The following is a 17,583-nucleotide window of genomic DNA, read 5'->3' on the forward strand; positions in this document are numbered from 1 at the left end:
AACCCACAGAGGCAACTAACCTGGGCTCATAAAAGCTTACAGACTCTGGACCAGCAGCTAGGGAGCCTGCATGGGACCAGCCTAAGCCCTCTACATATGTGTGACAGTTGTGTAGCTTGATCTACTTGTGGGATCCTAGTTGTGGGAGCAGGGCCTGTCCCTAACGCTTTGACTGGCTTCCAGAAACCTACTCCTCATAGTGGGTTGCCTTGCCAGCCTTAATACAAGGGGAGGAGCTTAGTCCTACCTTAACTTGATGTGCCAGTGCCATGCTTTGTTGACCCCCAAGGGAGGTCTGTCCCTTTCTGAACAGAAGCAGAGGAGGAGTGGATTGGGGGCGGGGAGGTGGGGGGTAGGAGGAGGGGATGAAAGGAGAGGAGGGAGGGGAAACTGCAGTTGGGATGTAAAGTAAATGAATAAATTTAATTAATAAAAAATAAAAAAACACTAGATATACTCCACTGTGACTTCTTGGACTGAGCAGCTGTGGTCCTGGGGTACCCAATGATCAACCCCTTTGTGTAAAATCCCAGTGTGTACATTTGCCTTCAGACCTTGGTTCTAGTGAGACCCACCAGAATTCCCTAAGTGGAAACCACAAATGCTTCTCAATTTTGCCTCACACATCACTAACAAACTAGCAAGAAACTGTCCCGGAGAGAATGATAATCGGCTGTGTGGGCACTTCTACACCACAAGAGGGCAGCAAACTACACCATGTGGACAGCTTTCAAGGGCCCAAGCAGAGTCTGGCTCAGAGTAGCCTACCCTACCGAGAACATTTGGAACTGACAGGGCTCCTGATCCCAACCTTCCTTCCCATCCAAACACCACGTTTATTTTAGAGCAGAGCTGTCCACCACCCAGGCCTGCGAGGTCATCAGGGTCCAATGGTCAGGCTGGCCAGCCCCCTGCCTTTCAGTTGCGCCTTTCAGCCAGAAAGACAAGGAAGTTGCCATGTGATCACTACCAGGCAAAATGGTGGGATAATGAGGACCAGGAGAAGACCAGAGCCTAGGCAACTGTACAACGAGACGTGGAGCCAGCCCTCTGCTGAGTGGCAGAGAAAAGTCTCAGGTAAGGAAGGGCCTCTACCTTGTAGCTGCTGCTTGGAAAATGGTTTTATTTGTGTTTCCAAGTAAGCTCTCTGACGTGGTGCTTGTTAGCACACAGGAAGGTGGGGTGGGTATCCCTTTCATCAGAAATGGAGAGTGAGGGGAAGCTAGGCAAGATCATTCCTCCCAGGTTTCCCATTAGTCATCTTTGTACAAAATCCTCACTGTGTTGGGATTCTGTAGCTATTCTAGGGCAACAGGGAGTGATCCCAGGAAGCTTGCCCGGCTGAGAAGAAAATAGATGTCCTGCTCCCTGCAGAGGGGAAGCTGTGGCCCTGGGAAATCAGAGGTGACCCCAGGTCAGGAATGAGGCAGGGAGGATGTTTGGACCAGGGTGGGACTGGGGCAGGTGGGTATGGTATATGGGTGCCATTTGTGACTCCCGCCACAGCATAAATGCCACATGTGGACATCCAGGAAGAGTTGAGCCATAGTGAGTTCTGTGTCTCCTAAGAAATCATAAATGTGTAAAGAAAACTTGGGGACCATCTAGACCTTGTGACAAATGATCGTGTGTGTGTGTGTGTGTGTGTGTGTGTGTGTGTGTGTGAGAGAGAGAGAGAGAGAGAGAGAGAGAGAGAGAGAGAGAGAGAGAGAGAGAGAGAGCAAGCAAAGAGACTAAGTGTCCCTTCAGGGCATGTTAAATCTATATGTCACCTTTCCCATTCACAGGTCCTGTGGTTCCTACTCTGATGCCATCCAGATCTAGGGGCATCCCGGAAGCACACAGGGTCAGAGGTTGGGAAAACCAATGCAACTTTATGCTTCAAATTCTATTTTTCCTCAACCCAACATTAAAATGAAATTGGGTTTTCAGAACCCAAGCTCCTAAGTTCTATACAGAATCTAGAAAGTCCTGATAATTGCAGAGTAGCAGGGGTCAGACATGATTGGATTAATAAACAAAACCAGTATGAGAGAGAATTTAATATCACCTCAGAGTTAACATCTACTGTGCAACTACCAGAGCTTCGTAGATTCTGTACAGAACTCGGGAGCTTGGGTTCTAAGTTATAACAAGAAGCAAAGAGGTTGGAGGCAGGTACAGTGGCACACACCTGTATTCCCAGCACTTGGAAGCAAAAGGCTCAGTACAGGGCCAGCCTCAGCTACATAATGAGTTTGAGGCCAGCCTGGGCTACAGTCTGATAAAATCATGGAAGACGAAGGCTCAATGGTCACCACTTAGTACCTGGGTGAGCCTCAGATTCTTAATCTTAAGGGTCAACAGTCTTTCACTAAATGTGTTTAAGAGAAATTTTCTTTGAATCTGAGCACAGTGGTAACACGTGTAGTCTCCGCTTCTTGGAGGGCTGAGACAAGAGAATTATTTGAACCCAGGAGTTCAGACTATCCTGGATAACACAGCAAATCCTATCTTGACAAAAAATAACCTTTAATGCAACTAAGGCAGTGCCTGTGAACTGTAGAAATGTTAAAGAGTAAAGCAGAAACAACTGTTACAGCTTAAAAGATAGCTCAGTGGCAACAGGCAACAGGCAAGAGGTCCTGAGTTCATAGCTCCCCAACACCCACGTAAAAAGCCAAGCATGAGGTTGCAGGCATGTAACCCCAAATCTGGGAGGCAGAGACAGGAAGATCCCAAGGGTCTGTGGCAACCAGTCTAGCCAAAATAGCAAACTCCACTGTCAATGAGAGACCCTGCCTGAAAAATCAGGGTGGAGAGTGATGGAAGAAGACACTCCACATCCACCTCCACACTTACAGAAGGTACATTTTTCCTGCTTAGAATACATAACTTTCCTAAAATGAGACCATACATACATGCTACAAGTAACTTTTTAAAAATTATATGTTTGAATGTTTTGCATGTGTGTATATATTCACATCCTGTGTGCCTGCCACCCACAGAAGCCAGAAAAAAAGAGTCAGATCCCCTGGAATTATAGTTACACTTATAAGCTGACACTTGCATGCTGGGAACTGAACCAGATCTTCTGCAAGAGCAGCCAGTGCTCTTAACCACTGGGCCATCTCTCCAGCCCCATGAAACTCAGTCAATATTCCCTGTCTTTTCATGTCAATAAACTGTCATATAATATATTCTGTCCCCATTCAAATATCCCCATCTTTAAGTGGGGTTATCGAATTTCACCATTTTTTTTTTAAAGTATCACAGACTTGGATAGAATCCTGCGCCCACAATGTGATGCTTTCTCCAAGGTTAGGTCGCCATGGGTGGTTGAGAGACTTAGGACCACAGCCCAGGGGTGCTTGCTTGGCTCTGTGCCAAGTAGACCGTTTCCAACAGAAATGCTGGCTTCCTTGTACCACAGAAGCTGAGCAACACTGGGCTGTGAGATGGGACCTGAGCAGAGGGCTGGAAAGGGAAATATGGGTTGTGCCAAAGCACAGGGCCCCACCCAAAGTTTGGCAGGTGCTGTGAGCTAGGGTTAGGAGAGCAGGTGAGAGTGGGTCCACCCTGTGCAGCTGTTCAGGAAAAGACTCACCCACCCCCTTCCTCCCCAGGCCCCTTCCACTCCTACTCTCACCTCCAACCTTTCCCAGGACCCTGCGCCCCAACACAATAGCCAGGCCACTGATGCACCCCAGTACATTGGAGGTTTGCAAAGGGCATTTTCAGAAGTGTTTACAAATCGGTGCAGCTGGAACCTCTCACCCCAAACTCAGGAATATTTACCTTGGGCTAAGGAGCCTGTGCTTCTGCTGGCCTTCAAGCACAGCCTAGCATTCCCTACCCTGTGCAGATCCTCAAGGACTTGAACTCCTGAACCCTCAGCATTCTAATCTGAAACCAAGTATTTAATCTTAAAAGCAAGAAAGAATAAGGCCAAGTTTTCCTTCCTCTGGACTTGTCCAGGCCCCTCCTCTGCACCCACTGAGTGAGGTGTGGGCCCCGCATGCCTTCGGGCTGACCTCACCCTGATCCAGCCTGTCTGTCCCAGGCCCGGCCATTTCATCTTATCTCAAGCATAGATCATGCAAAGATCACACTATACATGCCTCATGATGAAAACTTGTGCCACTTTCCCAAGCCCTTTCCCACCCTGTCCCTGTGGTAGTACAAATTCCAACGTATTGACTCCTCTCAAGCAGAAAGGGTCAGGACCTGGGGTGGGTCATTGTCACTTGGGTAAAGCTCCCCGCACCCAGCCCTCAACTCTGCCTCCAGGTTCCCAGATGAGTTGGAACTTGAACGTGTGCTGCAGAGACCTGCTCCTGGGCCTGTGGGCGCAGCTCCTCTGCTTTGATGCAACGCCCCCCCCCAAAGCTTGCAGAAAAATAAACCAATGTCCTGACCAAGTCTTCAGTGCCCCCCCCCCCCCCCCCCCCCCCCCCCCCCCCCCCCCCCCCCGGCAAGGGCTTCATTGTATTTGAGAAAAGTGTCATCAGTCCTGCTTTCTGTCATTCTCCCAACCCTTCCCAGCCCAGCCAGACCCAGACCCAGTCCAGCCAGGGACTGCTGTACCAGGGAAGGTGCCAGTGGCCTACCCCAGTGTGCAGAATAATCCATGCCCCTCTGACATCAGCAGGCAGGGGTTCCCTCCCTTCACCAGGGCAATTCTCAGAAACACCAGTCAGCCCCAGGAGAGCTGCCTGTCTCTCAGACCTGGCACATCTGGCACCAGACCCTCAAGCCATTTGGTGCTGCTGCGGCTCTGAGGCCACACCACGAACAGCCCGACTTCTGAGTTCATTTCTGCCTCGAGGCTTCCTAGAGGCCACATGGGAGGCAGCTGGGCCCAAGCTCAAGGAAGAAGCCTGAGGAATGAGGAAACCCCACCTACTTTCTTGGAATCTGTACTTCTCAGCCAGTCTGGCACGGACCCTCCCAGGAGCCCCATTCTGAAAGGCGGAAGAGTGATCGGTAGTAACCTCTCCCCAAAGTGTTGTGGGGGTCGTCTACTTAATGCATGGAAAATCCTTAGATAATACTTAGATCTGTGTTAGCCATTATTCTATAGTATTATCATCCCAAACCACACCAGCCAAACAGCCTTTGTTTTCTGAGCCCTTGACACTCTTCAAGGTCATCAGCCTGCATCTTTCCAGTGGGCCCTTGGCTGGATGGGGTGGTGCAGGCACATAATCCCAGAACTCAGAAAGCTGAGGCAGGGAAGGCCCGAGTTCCGGGCCAGCAAGACTCTTGTCTTAAAAAAAACAAAACCCTAAGTAAACGGCTGCACTGTGGTCTCGGGAGTTAACTTTGACTATTTTGGCCCACCCCTAAACTGGCAGAGACTCTGCTGTTCCCTTCACGACACCCACACAGAGGAGAATGCCAGTTTCATGTTCTATGGTTTACAAAACGTTTTCACTTCTGTTTCTACAATGTGGCGTAGACAGGGCATTAACAGTCACTTCGAAATGAGCCCCACCAGCAGAGCGTGGTCAGTTAGGACTCGAGCCCTAACATCTAACACACAGTGTAACTGCGCAGTGTGAAGACTCCACTCCAGCTCTGCCTGATTTCAAACCCAGTTTGTTTGATTGATTTTTTTTCCCCCTCAGCAGTGAGCTTGGTCACAACCAGTTAAGTGTGTCCTCCTTCCAAAAAGAAGTTCAGATGCCGAAAGAATCAGAGACAGCCACACAATGAGAAGCAGATGTCCTGCCCCTTGTCTCTGGAGCAGGGCAAGGAGGACAACTGGCTGGTGGGGCCCCTGCAGTCACTCCGCCCATGAGCTCAGCTCCTGGCAGAGTTCCTCATGAAGAAGTAGGCCTCCTGGGCCCAGAGAAGACAGAGCAGAGCTGGGGCCAGGCCACAAGGCTGCTTCACTCGGGGGTCAGAACAAGGAGTGGCCAAGGCCAGCCACATTTTCCTTAACTCTCTCTAACCTTAACTACCCTGGAAGGCAAATGCTCGGCCTGTTTTTCAGAGAGGTCTTTCTTTGGCTCTTTTCTGAGGCAGGCTCCTACTACGTAGCCCCAGCAGGCATGGAGCTCACTATTATGTAGACCAGGCTATGTACCTTAGTTTCCTGCCTCTGCCCCCTGCCCCCTGCCCCTGCCCCTGCCTCTGCCTCTGCTCCTGCCCCTGCCCCTGCCCCCTGCCCTCTGCCCCTGCCCCTGCCCCCTGCATCTGCCCTCTGCCCCCTGCCCCCTGACTCTGCCCCCTGCCCCTGCCCCCTGCCCTCTGCCCTCTGCCTCTACCCCCTGCCTCTGCCTCTGCCCCCTGCCCCTGCCCCTGCCCCTGCCTCTGTCTCTGCCCTCTGCCCCCTGCCCCCTGCCCCTGCCCCCTGCCTCTGCCCCCCTGCCCCTGCCCCCTGCCTCTGTCCCTGCCCTCTGCCCCCTGCCCCCTGCCTCTGCCCCTGCCTCTGCCCCTGCCCCCCCTGCCTCTGCCCTCTGCCCCCTGCCTCTGCCCTCTGCCCCCTGCCCCGCCTCTGCCCTCTGCCCCCTGCCCTCTGCCCCCTGCCTCTGCCCCCTGCCCCTTGCACCTGCCTCTGCCCCCTGCCTCTGCCCTCTGTCCCCTGCCTCTGCCCTCTGTCCCCTGCCCCCTGCCTCTGCCCCCTGCCTCTGCCCTCTGCCCTCTGCCCCCTGCCTCTCCCCTCTGCTCCCTGCCCCCTGCCCCTGCCTCTGCCCCCTACCCCTGCCTCTGCCCCTTGCCTCTGCCCTCTGCCCCCTGTCCCCTGCCTCTGCCCTCTGCCCCCTGCCCCTGCCCCTGCCCCCCTGCCTCTGCCCTCTGCCCCCTGCCTCTGCCCTCTGCCCCCTGCCCCTACTTCTGCCCCCTGCCCTCTGCCTTCCAAGGGCTGGGATTACAGGTGTACACCACCAGCCCCAGCTATGTGGCTTTCCAAACTAGTAAGCAGGGACACCAGAATATGAGGCAGGGTCTGTGCGACTCCACAGTCAGGCCAGCCTGCCGGTGTGATCTCCAGTTTGGGGGCTTTACCTCTGGCACTCTGGCCAAACGAGAATGAAGCTGTTGTGAGAACAGAGACTACACCTTCCCTGCTGTAGCTGTGTGTCCAACTCCCGGGGTCAGGACTCCCACCCATCCTGGTCTTTAGGGACAAGGGTTAGCGCCTAGTCATTATAAAAGCTCTAGGAGTTACCAGCAAGTCAAGGCCCCTGGGAGGAAGACAGGGCAGGCAAGGCTCAGGAGGATGGGGGTTGGGTAGTAAGAAGGGTAGCAGGCGCAGACCATGACTGTGAGGGTCCTGTGTCATGGCCCTCGCTTTACAAGCCCCTAGGGAGGGCTGTTTCTGTAACTGATGTGACCATTTCCATGACAGGGAAGGTTTGAAGTTGTGAGTGCAGAGCAACACTCCGGCCAAGCAGGAAGAGGTAGAGGCTGGTCCCAGGGCGGGTAGGCTCCAGGATCCTGAGCCCCAGCAAAGGCACTGCTTTTATTCATTTAACAAACCACAGCTACGGCCACAAAGCAGGAACAATGCAACCAACTCCACCCAAAGCCCAAGCTTCCCTCCAGCTGGTGCAGGAGAGCCCGAGCACAGCGTGAGTTTCTAGGAGACTCAGCATGTTGAATGGCACAAGTGCCTGGCCTTGTCTTCATACCCAGAACCGCCCTACTGGCCCCAGGTGCCACTCTGGTTTCTCTTGTGTGTCCTGCCCACAAACTGTAACCCCCGCCCCTCCCTTCTGCCCACGATGCTTCTTCTGCCACTCTTCACCAGACAGTGCATGTGGACCCCCCAGACCTCCGTCTAACAACTTGAGTCTCCTTCCTGGAAATCATACCATTGTGATTAGCATCTGGTGTGACAGCACCAACACCAGACCCGACACAGATCTCTGTCTTAACCAATGTGCAATGAATATAAGAACAGTAGACGGGGATGGAGTTCCGTTAATCTAGAACTGGCTAAGCATGGAGGAGGCCCCTGGGTTCAGTCTCTAGCACCAAAATTGTTCAGAGGATAACTCTGGGGAGTCAGTTCTCTCCTTCCACTTTTTTTGTGGGTTCTAGGCATCTAACTCAGGTCACCAGGCTTGCACAGAAAGTGCCATTGTCATCTTCAGCCATCAAGCTGAGTGCACCCTCCTTACCTCCACATGGCCTCATGTATCCCAAGCTGGCCTTGAACTTGAGGATGGCTTTGAACCCTGACTTTCCTGCCTCCACCTCTCAACTGCTGGTATCACAGGTGTGTATTACCACCCCTGGTTTTTTTGCTGCAAGGGGCTGACTGCAAGGGGCTGGCTGCAGGGAGCTGGCTGCAGAGGGCTGACTGCAAGGGGCTGGCTGCAGAGGGCTGGCTGCAGAGGCCTGGCTGCAGGGGGCTGACTGCGGAGGGCTGGCTGCAGGGGACTGACTGCAGAGGGCTGACTGCAAGGGGCTGGCTGCAGGGAGCTGGCTGCAGAGGCCTGGCTGCAGGGGGCTGACTGCGGAGGGCTGGCTGCAGGGAGCTGGCTGCGGAGGGCTGGCTGCAGGGAGTTGGCTGCAGAGGCCTGGCTGCAGGGGGTTGGCTGCAGAGGGCTGGCTGCAGGGGGCTGGCTGCAAGGGGTTGGCTGCAGAGGCCTGGCTGCAAGGGGTTGGCTGCAGAGGGCTGGCTACAGAGGGCTGACTGCAGGGAGCTGGCTGCAGAGGCCTGGCTGCAGGGGGCTGACTGCAGAGGGCTGGCTGCAAGGGGCTGGCTGCGGAGGGCTGGCTGCAGGGGGCTGGCTGCAAGGGGCTGGCTGTACTGGCTTTGGGCTGACTGTAGAGGGGCAGAGTCTCAGAGATGCCCTGCTCTAAGCCATAGGACTTATCACAGGAAGCTCCAGACCTTAGAAAGAAAGGAAGAAAAAGAGAGGGTGTGATTACCCCGGTCAGGAGTGACCTACATATGGCGGTCTTCAGCAGCCTGGACTATAGACGAAGTGGTCCTACAGAAGGTTAAGGAGACATTTTGCAGTAACTGCTTTCTGTTTGCCAGAGTTCTAGCATTCCCTTCCAGAACGAGTTCTTCTTCTTTGAAATTCTATGAAACCAAGTTCTGTTGGCAAAGAAAGATGAAGAAATCAAGTGTGACTTCTCAGCTGGGTGTGGTGGCTCAGACCTGTAATCCCAACAATCAGAATATTGAGGCAGGAGGGGTTCCACAACTTCAAGTCTAGCCTGGGCTGTGTAGTGAATTCCAGCCAGCCTGAGCTACAGAGACACTGTCTCAAGAAGAGGGGAGAGCAACAAGATGGCTGTGCTGGCTAGTTTTATGTCTAATGACACCAGCTAGAGTCATCCGAGAGGACAGGACGGAGCCTCAATTAAGAAAACGCCTCCATAAGATCGGGCTGCAGGCAAACCTGTGGGGCATTTTCTTAATTAGCGATTAATGGGGGAGGGCCCAGCCTGTTGTGGGTGGTGCCATCCCTGAGCTGGTGGTCCAGGGTTCTATAAGAAAGCAGGCTGAGGAAGCCATGGGGAGCAAGCCAGTAATCAGCACTCATCCACGGCCTCTGCATCAGCTCCTGCCTGCAGGCTCCTACCCTGTTTGAGTTCCTGTCCTGATTTCTTTCTGTGATGAACAGTGCTGTAGAAGTGTAAGACAAATAGACCCTTTCCTCCACAAGTTGCTTTGGTCATGGTGTTTCATCACAGCAACAGTGACCTGACCAATCAGTGGCTCAGTGGGTGTGGGTGCCTGCCATTAAGCTGAACAGCATAAGTTCTCCCAGGTGGAAGGAGAGAGTAGAATCCCACAAGTTATCCTCTGACCTCCTTGCATGTGCCCTGGCACACACACACACACACACACACACACACACACACACACACACACACAGAGAGAGACAGAGAGAGACAGAGAGAGAGAGAGATGTAATTTTAAAACAAATTTGTTAATTAAATAAAACATAAAACAAAAGTTTGGCTCCTTCCATTACCACATCCAGAAAGGAGATCACAAAGAGTTGCTTGGGATAGGGACAGGACCAGCATTCAACTCGGCTTCAGCCAGCCCCAGCCGCTGAGCAACTACTGTGAGCAGCACACGGAGCCTCAGCATGAGGACGGTTAACAGGCAGAATCTCTACTCCCCGCAGGCCAGGCAGACAACAGGGACCTGGGTCCGCAAGGGGAGGCAAGCAAGGCTGCCTACGGTGAAATCAACCATGAGGCACAGAGCCCGGGTCAGGGCCAGCCTCCTGTGTGGAAACCCAGCTTCCCTACTTGACGACAAGGAGGGTTAGGGTGACCTCCTGAGCCCCTGGCCTCTCACCTTTGAAACAGGACCTAAAGAACTCTTTCAACCCTGGTGTAAAGAGTAAGTTCCATGCCCATTTAGCTCAACGCCTGGCAGAAGGCGGATGTTAGTTATTGCTGTTGCTGCTGTGACTAAAGACACCCTGGGAGGGGGAGGACACCTTGTATTGCCTTTGGGATGGGTCTTGAAGGCAGGAGGGATTCCAGCAGGTGGTGACAGAGATGGAAAGCGAGTGTACAGAGAGTTATAGAGGGGAGACAGCTGAGCTGGAGAAATTCCTGAGGCCAGGCCTTGGGAGTGGCGCAGGGTACAAGAATCAGATGGCAGACGTGAAGATTTCCCGTCTGCTCCACACTGCCCCTGGTGCTGCACACATCCCCCCAGTAGTGCTCACAGACACCTGGGAATGAGGCTGAGGGGAATAGCTCAGAGGCCTGTTCATTCATCCAGTAAATACTTAATAAGCATCTGTTGTCTGGGCCTTCAGAGCAGGTGAGCTAGGAAGCAGGCAGTACTTGAGTAAACTAATAAAGAAGGCTAATTCACACAGTGACGAAGTCACATCCTTAGTAATGGGGTGAGTGACTCAGGATGATCGGGAAAGATTGTCTATGGGGGGGATGGGTAAGTGACATTGATGACCAGGAGGTAGAAATAATCCTGAGAACGCCTGGACTGAGGGAAAAAAGCAGGAGACGGGCCTAGTCAGGCTTCCTAGGAAGCCAAGGAGGTTTTAAAAGGACTAAGGGAATGCCGCCCGGTTCTGACGCCATTTTGTGTCTGCTTAGACAACTCTCAGGCCTCTCGGCAATAGTCATGTCTGCCTTGGCAACACATTTGAGATTTCCATGGCCTTGATTTGTAGTCCAGATGTATTAACCAAAATAATTGGCAGGTTGTGTCTAAAATAACTACTATGCTCTGCCAGGAATGAGTGTTTCAAGGTTACTCTGACCCTCATCTAACTTGGATGTATCTTTGTGGGTTTTGCCATTAAAAACTCTATATCCCCGGACTTGGGCACTGAGAGAGTTTTCAGAGGCACAAGCTTGCTCTTGGTCCGGCCATCAATAAAAAGGATTTAAAACTCTTAATAGACTTAATCAGCATTGTTGTCAATAACTATCTCACATGGATCAGTACAGTTTTACACAGAGTTGTCACATGACCTGGGATATGCATTTGTAAACGGTCACGCTGGGGCTGGGAATGCAGCTCATTGGAGCGCCCGCCTGCTGTATTAGTTACTTTTCTGTTGCCGTGACAAAACACCATGACCAAAAGCAACCAATGGAAGAGTTGATTTTGTGACAGACTCTGTCGTGGTAGGGAGGCATAGCATCAAGTGGCAGGCATGGAGACGGGAGCAGGGAGCTGAGAGTTCACATCCTCCAACACAAGCAGACAGCAGAGAGTGAACTGGGGGTTATACTCTCAAAACCCGCCCACATGACATACTTCCTCCAGAAGGGCTTCACCACCTAAACATCTCCCCCCGGGGACCAAGTCAAATGCCTGTAAGGGACAGTTCTCATTCAAAACACCATACTGATCATGCAGAAGACCTTGGGATCAATCCTTAGTACCACATACACTAGGTGTGGTGGTGCACACCTGTAATCCCAGCACTTGGGAGGTAGAGGCAGAAGGATCAGGAGTTCAAGTTCATCCTCCACTAACTACATAGTCAGCTTAAGACCAGCTGGTGCTACATAAGACCCTGCCTCCCCCCTAAAAAAAAAAATCATTCCGGCTATTGTGGGGAAAACAGGATTCAAAGCAACACTAATTGGACTTGAACCCCATGCTGAACTAGAGCACTCTGGTAGTTTGAAGAAGATGGCCCCCAAAGGGAGTGGCACTATTAGGAGGTATGGCCTTGTTGGAGTAGGTGTGGTCTTGTTGGAGGAAGTGTGTCACTGTGTAGGCAGGCTTTGAGGTCTCATATATGCTCAAGAAACTGCCTAGTGTCTCAGTCCACTTCCTGTTGCCTGCAAGATGTAGGACTCTCAACTGCTTCTCCAGCACCAATCTGCCTACACGTGGCCATGTCCCACCATGATGATAATGGATTGAACCTCTGAAACTAAGCAAGCCACCCCAATTAAATGTTTTCCTTTATAAGAGTTGCTGTGGTAACAGTTCTTTTCACAGCAAGTGAAACTCTAACTAAGACAAGCACAAAGGAAGCAGTCCCCATATGTCCCTTCACTTCCAGGCCAGCTCTCAGGTCTGGCATTGGCCTGGCCTGTGCGACTGTCTCTTGTCTAACTGAGGCAGCTCTGTTTCCAGCCTCTGGAACTGAGGAATGCATGTTCCCGTGTTATCATATTTCCTGGCACTCTGGGTCCACCCAGAGAAAGACCCACCAGTCACTTCAGAGGCAAGTAACTTACAGACAGTTCTGGTTGTTTTCCTGAATTTTTACAGGGCTCCATTAAGTTCGGAGCATAAGTGCATTGAGCTGCGTTTGCTCATATGACACTGGGAACATTTAGAGCTGCGCTCTGCAGCTAAGTCCTGCAGGGAGAGTCCTGGGCTGAGTAGCCAGGCCCCAGTTTCAAAGCCTGTTTCTACCCTAATTCTGGATGCAACCTCCGATAAATCTCTTCTCCAGAATCCACAGGGTAGAGGAAACATTCCCTATAGCCTTCCCTGCTCTTCCAGATCAAAGGCTTTCTTTGGAGTTCAGACTTGGGGTAAGTCAGAAGCAGCTGTTAAGAACTTTCTGATTGTTAATCCCAGCACTTGGGAGGCAGAGGCAGGGGGTCTCTGAGTTCAAGGCCAGCCACCCTGGTTTACATAGTGAGTTCCAAGCCAGCTAAGACTACATAGAGAGACCCTGTCTCAAGGAGGAGGAGAAGGAGGAGTCATCTGAACTAGTCTTTGGCAGAGGAACATTCTAGAAGCATAAACCCATTGACTTTTTTCCTTTTATTTTCCTTTCTTCTCTTAGCTCTTCCCTGATTCGGGCAGTTTAGGGGGCCCCAGGGAAGGACTGTGAAAGAACAAGGCAATGAAAGGGGGAAGTCTTTTCCTGGCTTTTACAATTCAGACGCCTGGCCTCCGGAGCATGGAAAAACCTCCAGGTGCCAGCTGTGTGTAAGAGGCAGGTCTCAGAGCCAGCCACAGCCAACTGAAAAGGATTCCCCGCTGGAGGGCTGGGCAGGGAAAAGCACATGTTTCTATAGCACTGAGGCCCATCGGTTTCTGTCCCCTCAAGTGCAGGCAGGAAAAGGAGTTAAAAACAATACAGAGAAGAAAGGGGTCATTGGAAGTGGAGAAAAAAGAGGACAATGTATTGCAAATGTGATCAAAATGTAAACATGTATTGCTGCCCATGGTGACTGACTCCTTTAATCCCAGCACTCAGGGAGACAAAGGCAGGTGGATCTCTATGAGTTTGAGGCCAGCCTGGGCTACAGAGTGAGTTCCAGTCCAGCCAAGGCTACCTTTGCGCATTAGATCCTATCTCAAAAAAAAAATTAAAATTAATTTTAAAGTTAAGAAAATAAAAATATATACATGAACATTTTAAATTCTTAATTCTTTGTTATATTTTATTTAGGGGAGAACATATGTCATGTGTACATGTGCATACTCATGAGTGTCACAGCGTACATATGGAGACCAGAGGACAATTTGTGGGAGTCTGTTCTCTCCTTCCACCATTTGGATCCCAGGGATTGAACGTAGGTCATCAGACTTGACAGCAAGCTCCCTTACCTGCTGAGCCATCTTGCCAGCCTCGCAAGCTGCTCCTTGTGATCTCCAGCGTCAGCAGGTCTCAACAATGTCAGGGGTAGAATGTCTCTGCTGAAACATTACCACATAGAAAGCAGCGCTTTGATTTTGTTGAGTTTATTACTTATTTTTACATAAGCATCTTTCACATGGAAATTATTTCTAAGAACTTTCAGTCCTGTAGATGATCCCTAAAATGTTCGTTTTTATTATTTACCTGCTTAATTGGCAAGTGCTAATTGTATATGTTTATGGGGTACATTGTCTTATGTTGATAATATGCATGCATAGAAGAAAGATTAAGTTGAACTAATTAGCCTGTCTGTAACCCCAACACATTTGTATCAATAAGGGCTCGGAAGTTTGAAGTCCTGGAAGCTTCAGACTATTTCTCACATCCAGTTTTCGTTGGATGCTGCCTCTCCACACAGTTAGTGAGATTCTGAAAAGATGACACCTCTCCACATAGTTAGTGAGATTCTGAAAAGATGACCAAAGCATAGTAATTATAAAGACTGAACAAAGAGAAACTTCAAAGATGTTTTCAGCTGAGAATGAGAATGCATCTCTGTCATCACATCCCAAAGGAGACTAAAGCAGGAGATTCATGAATTTGATGCCAAACAGAGCAAGCATGTCTTCTGTATAGGACAGGCAATGACATCCATGAAATGAAACCTCATCAGTATGGCTGCCTAAACAAGACCTAAATAATGACACCACCAGTTGGCATGCCAACGTGAGTGGGAGAAAGCTCACAGGGCCCCACCCCTAGATGAAGAGTTATAGGCTACTAATGACTACTGAGAAAGAAGTATTCTCCCCCAGAGATGAGGTCCTGATTGGTTATCTAATACCACATGGTTGGACTTAAAAATGTATACAGACATGCAGCATTAAGTGAACTCAGCAGGTTGTATTTATCTGTTTATATATGTATATGTAAAAAATAATAAAAGTGTAGCAGAAATCTTAACAGTTCTTATTAATAAAAACAAACCCGGGGCCAGTTATTGGGGTGAACACTGGAAGATCAGAGAGACAGAACAAGCCACAGCTAACCTCACCTGGTCAACTTCTCAGCTGTCTTGTTTCCTCAGACTGGAAGCCTCTGTATCCTCATATCCCAATGGCTCTCAGCTGAACTGTGCTGCTCAAAACCTAAAAGCTTAACCAGCCAAATGCTTCTAGTTTCTGGTCCTCACGCCTTATATACCTTTCTGCTTTCTACCATCACTCCCTGGGATTAAAGGCTTGCTTTCTGGGATTAAAGGCGTGAGTCACCATGTTTGGCTGTATCCTTGAACACATGGATTTCTGCCTCTGGAATGCTAAGATTAAAGGCATGTGCTACCACACTGCCTATCCTAAGTATCTAGTGACTTTTCTGTTCCCTGACCCCAGATAAGTTTATTAGGGTACACAATATTTTGGGGAACACAATATCACCACAGAAAAGGAAGCCATGAAGGGGTGGAATGGGACATGGAAGGGGCTTAAGGAGGATATTTGAGAGGGGAAATGATGTAACTACAGTACATTTATAAGAAACTAAAAATAATAAATTTAATTCAATTTTAAAAAATCTTTTAAAGAGCTGTTTTAATTCCATGCTGCTAGACCAATTGGAATATTTATTTATTTATGTATTTATGTATTTATTTATTTATTTATTTATTTATTTATTTATTTATTTATGGATCAGGGTTTCTCTTTGTAGCCCTGGCTGTCCTTGTGTAGACCAGGCTGGCCTCAAATTCACCTGCCTCTACCTCTTAAAGTCGTGAGCCATCATGCCTGAAAATGAACTTTTAACACTTATACATTTAAATAGCCCCATCTAGCTAGTGACTACTGTATTAAGTAGTGGAACTCACAGCAGTTTTGCCGGGTGGTGGTGGCGCACGCCTTTAATCCCAGCACTCGGGAGGCAGAGGCAGGAGGATCTCTGTGAGTTCCAGGTCAGCCTGGTCTACAAAGTGAGTTCCAGGAAAGGCACAATGCTACACAGAGAAACCCTGTCTCGAAAAACCAAAAAAAAAAAAAAAAAAAGGAATATTTATTTTTAAGTGGACAAGGTGCAATATTTCATCTGGTAAGTTAACATTGTAGGTCACCAGGGAAGCCATTTACTGAATTTTTATATCTTCTGAACTAAGATACATTCTTTTTTGATTGTTATTTGTTTATATAGAATAAATCAGGGGCTGGGGATATGACTCAGTTAGTAGAGTTCTTGCCTAATGTGCACAAAACCATGAGTGTAACAGCCCCCCAACAGCACATAAATTAGGAGTGCTTGGGGAAGTTCAGGGTCATCCTTGGCTACCTAATGAGTGCAAGTTCAGCCCAAGCCACATGAGATCCTATCTCAAAAGTAAAAATTAAATTAAAAACAGTACAATTTAGTAGTTGCCAAAAATTTGCCTTTTGCAGTATTTTTGATTTTGAGAAAAATGTGCTTATTGGTTTACTAGCTATTTACATAACGTTTAATATATCAGACTATGACCAAAAAAACCAAAGAACAATTAGATAAATATGCAGACCATTGAATAAACACTTGTGTTTTTATACAAATCGTGTGTGTTCTGAATTTTGTTTATTTTCATTGGCATGATTTTATGGACACTTCGTTCCCAGGCCCCTGCACAACATAGGAGCAGCCAGGCTGCTGAGCCCCCAGGAGTAGCTAGACATGACAGAAAGAGAAACTGATGACAGGACTTCAGAAGGTGACAGCACACACTCAGGAGCAGTCTGCGGGCTGGTGACCAATGTCACGGGTGTCCTGGTGACAGGTGACATCAAGCACCAGATGCAACAGAAAGTTAGGAGGTTAGGCACCACCCCAGGGAACGCTCCCCAAGATGACCATGGTTAAATTTACATCCCCCTAGCACAAGGAAAGCTTGAGAATGAAACCATATTTTAGGGCTGGTAAAAGGGCTCAGAAGGTAAAGGCACTTTCCTCCAGGCCTGGCAACCTGAGTTCAATCCCCAGGACCCACATGATGATTCCCACAAGTTGTCCTCTGACCTCCACACAAATGCCGTGGCATGTGCACACATGCACACATGCACACATGCACACATTCACACACACACACACACACACACACACACATTTTTAAATTTTGATTATATTTTATCTTAGCAGTATAATAAGCTATAAGTTTTCTATTATGTGTTATATATTTGTGATACACGATGCATGATACGATTTATGTTATAAATGGTATATAAATATAAATATATATTTATATATTTATATATATAAATATAAAATATAGAAACATAAGAACATAACTATATTAGTTAAAAAAATATAAAAATATAGGTGATAGATGATAGATTAGATTAGATAGAAAAAGGGAAATGCTGTTTTATTTGGGGAGCACCTCTTTTTTTTTTTTTTTTTTGGTTTTTCGAGACAGGGTTTCTCTGTGTAGCTTTGCGCCTGTCCTGGAACTCACTTGGTAGCCCGGGCTGGCCTCGAACTCACAGAGATCCGCCTGGCTCTGCCTCCCGAGTGCTGAGATTAAAGGCATGCGCCATCACCGCCCAGCGGGCAGCACCTCTTTTAAGGACCCTGA

At 49.3% G+C, this 17,583-nt stretch overlaps 1 long non-coding RNA gene across 1 annotated transcript; it reads left to right on the top strand.

The window, feature by feature from the left end:
* The first annotated feature begins 433 nt into the window (after positions 1-433).
* LOC128094262 (uncharacterized) lies at positions 434-3,177 on the top strand. The gene is made up of 2 exons (XR_008212905.1): positions 434-1,077; positions 1,788-3,177. It is a non-coding gene; the product is annotated as an uncharacterized LOC128094262 (long non-coding RNA).
* The last annotated feature ends 14,406 nt before the right edge of the window (positions 3,178-17,583 follow it).

The sequence above is a fragment of the Peromyscus californicus genome, unplaced genomic scaffold, assembly GCF_007827085.1.
Source record: "Peromyscus californicus insignis strain IS unplaced genomic scaffold, ASM782708v3 Scaffold_4__1_contigs__length_199733344, whole genome shotgun sequence".
NCBI lineage: Eukaryota > Metazoa > Chordata > Mammalia > Rodentia > Cricetidae > Peromyscus > Peromyscus californicus.